Source organism: Tupaia chinensis, unplaced genomic scaffold (genome assembly GCF_000334495.1).
Source record: "Tupaia chinensis unplaced genomic scaffold, TupChi_1.0 Scaffold000377_2, whole genome shotgun sequence".
NCBI lineage: Eukaryota > Metazoa > Chordata > Mammalia > Scandentia > Tupaiidae > Tupaia > Tupaia belangeri.
In genome coordinates, this window is record NW_006159876.1 from 177,453 (window position 1) to 182,477 (window position 5,025).

Below are 5,025 nucleotides of genomic sequence, written 5' to 3' on the forward strand. Positions count from 1 at the left end.
CGAGGCAAGGGCCGGCGAGCACACAGGGCCGATGCTGCGCGGCGGCAGGCCCCAGTGCCGCACCGGCGTCCTGGCTGTCTCACCCATGAAGTAGCCGTGGGACTCTGCACTGGGCACAGCTTCTTCTGTTTCCTCCTCTCTTGGAGAGGGATGATCCTTTGTGAGAGGCATGTTCTTGTCTGGGGGACGGGGCCCGGGGCCTGGGGAAGGCTTGGACTCTCTGGTCCCAACAGTAACAAGTGTGTTTTGGACTGCTGTCCACAGGCACTCCCATGACATGTCCGCATGACAGCACATTCCCCTGCTATGTGTCAAACGTCTTTTGATTCATTGAGAAGAAAACTTGCTGGCCTTGACCCATATGTTGATTTCATTAACTTGTTAATATTTGAAAAACATCGAAGGCCTTGAGGTTCCTAAATTTATTTTGTGGTTTGGGGGAATGGGAGGGGAGAGTGCCCTCTGCAGCTCCGCCGTCTCTCCACTGAGGGTCAGTAGTGACTCCGTCTTGCACGGGCCCGTCCCTGGGTCCCATGTGCCGAAGCCATTCTCCGCGCGTCCTGTCTTTCCCACCCCCGCCACAGTGAGAGTCATCCTGAGTCCTGTTCCGCACGATGCCCTCTGAATCCCCTCCTCTGTGCTTTCTCCTTCCACTTTTAGTGTGCTCCAGGGCCAGCACCCAGTCAGGGACGACTGTGGCACGCGCGGACTGGTGCCCCCTCCCTGCCCGGGTACGCGTTCTGTCCCCGACTTCCAGCCATGACACCTGGGCAGTCTTCACCTAGGGCCCGGTGTGACAGTGCACCCCATCTGGACACAGCAAGTGTGCAGTAAATGTTAGCTGTTGGTGTGTGATGGTCCGTTCTGCTAGAGCACCCTAGCCAGCACTCACTAAAAAAAACAAAACAAAAATTACATTACCAACAGACATGTTATATTAAAAAAGTAATTTGTTTCAATTAGCAAAGCAGGTTAGAAGCTAGAAATTGAAACTTGCCTTTCCCCACAAGCAGCTCAATAGGAAACACAATGTTTCTAGATTTGGGGACAGATAACAGCATCTAAACATGAAGTGACCCCAGCCTCAGATTCTAGGGAGTTTCTGTAGAGGGCGGTGTCGCTGCAGGAGCTGTTTCAGCCCTCCACTCTCTAGACCACCCGCAGGCCTGGGCCTGGACGGATGTCTTCATGGAGCAGATGGGACCCTCTGGGCCCCACATGCACCCCTCACACCTCGCCATCCTGTGGCCTCGGCATCTGGGGGTCTGACCACTCCTGCCCCACAGTCCTCTTCTTCCTGGGTACCTGGCTACTCTTGTCTGGGTTCTTCTCAATGTGGAGTGTGTTTCCCATCTTGAGGCAAAGACTCCCCTCAACTGGACCATTCCATGGTGACTGCTGCCCACCACGTCTCTTCATTCAGGCTGCTGAACTGGCCGGAACTCTGTCCCACGCCATGGCCCACACCCCTTCGCTGACTGCCTCCTGGACTGCTCAGAGCCCTGACAGCCTTGACCATCTCCTGGGTGGCTCCCTTGACCTGGTGAAATCCTTTCCCCCTTCTCTGAAGCTGTGAAATACTGAGCCCACAGGGCTCGTGGCAGGGCTCCCACGCCCTCTCCCATGTGTGCACGTGTGCTCTGTCGTGGGTACAGAGAGACAGTGCCGGGCTCTGTCAAGCCGGGACCGGAGCCCTCCTGCCGTGTACTCCACCCTGCAGTCCCCTTGTTGACAACCGCGGGACTGGGCGCAGTCTGGGATGTGACATTTGCCTCTTGGCTGAGCTCAGGACCCACCTAACTCTCCACCTGGGTGTTCCGGTAGCGCCCTGCACTGAGTCAAAAGGAACCGTGACCTCTGTCCCCCTTCACACACGTGACCCCTTCCATCCGTCATACGGTCTGTCATTTAAATCTCACCCTCTGTAGCTGGCCACTGACCTCCCTGTGGCACAGTCTGGTTCTCGCAAACCCATGCGTCAAACTTCAGCCCCAATGATCTTAACCAAATCACAGGTGCACTGTGTCACCCTAGACCGAGCCACCATGGCTCGTAGGGTAAAGTCCAGAATTCTCAATGGGATCCACAGCGTCCGCCTGGTCTGGCCACTGCCTCCTCTGGACCACCGTCTTCCCTCATCCTCCCATCTCTGCTCTGACCTCATTGGCTGCCTTCTCATCCACACCATGACGGCCACCATCCAGTGAGCATCTAATCGTCTTTGCTGGCTCCGTCACCCTCGCCCCAGTCTAGGTCTAGTCTTGTGGGATCAGGCCATCCAGGTGCATCAGCTTGTCATTGCATGATCCCAAAAGGGGGCATTCAGTTAGCACCCCTCCCAGCATGGTTGCTGCCTGCATGCTGCTTGCTCAGGGACCTGGTGTCGCTCACCTGCAGCTGCAGAGCTCGGCACTGCACTGGGCTCCCAGTAAGCACCCCAGGAGCAGGAGGAGCCAGGTACTTCCACCACCCCCTGAATGGTGAGTGAGCCACGCTTCACATGAAGCCACGGAGACAAGCCTGTAGCTTCGTTTCCCCAGGGCTGGGGTGAGTCCCTGATGGCGACACCTCTGGGTGGGTGCACACACACTCTCAGCTAGCGTGCCTCGCCTTTTTCTGGTTTTTGCATCCTTTATTCACATACAGCTCGTATAAGTATGTACATCCTGGAACACAACAACATAGACGAATAAAAAAGGACAAGCTGAGAAACACTGGAAGCCCTAATATTTTTCCTCCTCCCCAGTAGATCGTCTCGTGGCCCGTCTAGGCCGCTGGTCTGAGTAATTGTCCTGTTTGGTTGTGAAAGCCCGTGCTGTACAGAAACGCCCTTATGAACAGACACCGCTGCTCTGCTAAGACCATCCCAGTCCAGAGTGCTGAGTAGGGACGGGGCCGGGATAGCTGGCCTGCCCGAGATGCCCAGTGCGCCGAGGGGTGGCTGCTGCTGTCAGCCTGGTGCTGCTCCACTGGGCTGTCTGTGTGCACGGATCCCCCACGGCCCCTCCCGGCAGCCGAGGTTCCCACAGAGGCCAGGCCCTGGGTCCCTCCTGCAAGTGTCCAGGGGTGGAGACCCTGGAGCGAAGACACAGCTACGGTGAGAGCCTTGTCAGCTGTAGACGAGCTGGTGGCTAGCTGCCTTTCTCGCTTTCTCCTGTTTATTTTTAGGCTAGGAACCAGTAAGAGGCAGGCTGTGCTGCGGTCCGGGAGAGCGGGGTGGGAGTGAGTCATGGGAGAGAGGCCTGCCGATGTTCCTGTGTGTCTTCAGCAAAGTTGTGCTGCCCTGCCGCCGCCTGTAAGAGTGTGTGCGCACGCGTGTGCACGTGTGGGGGTGGTGAGATAGCAGTGGGACCTGTAGTAGTAAGTTGAGGCAGGGCCCCTTAAGCAATTATCAGAGCAGTGGCCTACATTTGCCGTTTACTTCCGGATTCTTCAAGAACCGTGGTGCAGTGTTTTTGTTTGTTTGGGTTTTTTTTAATAGTGTTTTTGGTTGTATGGTATGTGTGCTTGCCAAAGAGACAGAGACAGAGAGAGAGAGAGGAAGTGAGAAATCACCCCCAATGGGGAATGGACACGCTGCAATCCCTTCTCCATTATCCTCTTGAGATTTTGGATATGCACACACACACGCCTGGCGTGAGTTTCAAGTCGCCAGGTCCGGGATTCAGACCATGACCAGCCGCGTGGCAGCCAGTGTCTTAACCACTGCACCTGCTGCTGGCCCCCGTGCTGTAGGTTCAAGGTACCCAGGCCAGCTTCTGCGTCCTGGGCTGGGTGGGGGTGGAACGAGAGCTGCTTCAGAGGGTGGTAATTACCTGTGTTCTGGGGCCCAGTTGGGGTGGCAGAATGTGACAGAAAGACTCGAGGAAAGGTGTGAGGTTAGTAAGGCAGAGTTCGTCCCCAGCTGCGGATCAGAACCACCAGGGGAGCATTTGAGAAATTCTCAGGCTCTGCCTCAACCCCTGAATCAGATTCCGGGAAAGCTCTAAAGGAGAGTCTGAGGCCCAGCTGGGGACCACCACAGCGAGGGAGGCTGCAGAACTTCACAGCAGGTAGGAAGGAGGAAGCGCCATGGATGTAAAGAAGGAAATGGAGCCAGGGACACAGGAACTAGGGAAGAGGGGAGCAAGCAGCCTTCAGCCTGCTGGGGTTCAGGGATCCGCTCCTTGGCCTGCCCCTCCTAAGACCGCCACAGCCACTCCGAAAACGTGCCAACATCTGCTCGGCAACCCGTATTTTCCCATTTCCCATGCCCCGTGAGGCTGTGGCTGCTCCTGCTGGGTGGGTTATGGGTCAAGAGCTGACTTGGCCATCCTCAGTCTGCAGGGCACTGAGTCCGCTGGGCCTTGGTGAGGAGGGTGGCCCAGGCCAAGCGGTCAGAGCGGCCTGGTGGGCCAAGGCTGTTGGCAGGCCACCGCTTTGAGTTCGGTTGCAATATTGAGTGTATAAAATGGAAATAGCAACACCTGCTTCACAGGCTTGTCAGGACTAAAGCAAACCAAGTTGGCCGGGGTGTGTGGTACAGACCCTGACGGTTAGATGCCACCACCATCCTGAAGCTGCTGTGTGCATGGGAGGGCCAGGCCCGAAGGGCTGCCTCACCTGGAACAGGTGGGAGGAGGAGATGAAGCCCCAGCAAAGGACAGAGCCCCTGGTTTTGGTCCGGCCAGGGCTGGAGAGCCGGCAGCCAACTGGAGCACCTCCCCCAAGGCTGCTCTGGTGGGGTTCTGCCTGGCTCACCTGTTGCCCGCTCTGTAGCAGTGGTGCTGACGGCGGCCCTCCCTCATTCAAACAGCTCCTGAGAGGGCCCCTTCTCCAGAAAGTCTTCCTCGACTCTGGAAGAAAGAGTAAACTGTGTTGTCCACATAAAGATGAAAAGTCCTGCAGTTGGACTTAACGGCTACATCGTTGAACTCCCATGTCGTCAACAGTGGTTTGAGTCCCAGAGCCAGTGGCTTAAACTCACGTCTGGCACGTATGCGTGTGTGCCCAAGATCCGAGAGGAGAATGGAGGAGAAGGGATTG

At 56.6% G+C, this 5,025-nt stretch overlaps 1 protein-coding gene and 1 long non-coding RNA gene across 2 annotated transcripts in view; one reads left to right on the forward strand and one right to left on the reverse strand.

The window, feature by feature from the left end:
• ANP32A (acidic nuclear phosphoprotein 32 family member A) overlaps positions 1–5,025 on the forward strand; it is a 44,879-nt gene that overhangs the window by 15,732 nt on the left and 24,122 nt on the right. The window lies entirely within an intron of this gene.
• The window catches only part of LOC102501553 (uncharacterized), an 11,523-nt gene continuing 6,545 nt past the window's right edge, over positions 48–5,025 (reverse strand). Inside the window, exons 2-4 of the long non-coding RNA XR_003550228.1 lie at positions 4,741–4,835; positions 2,392–2,666; positions 48–891 (exon numbers count right to left, since the gene is read on the reverse strand). This is a non-coding gene — a long non-coding RNA (uncharacterized LOC102501553). The remainder of the gene's footprint in view (positions 892–2,391; positions 2,667–4,740; positions 4,836–5,025) is intronic.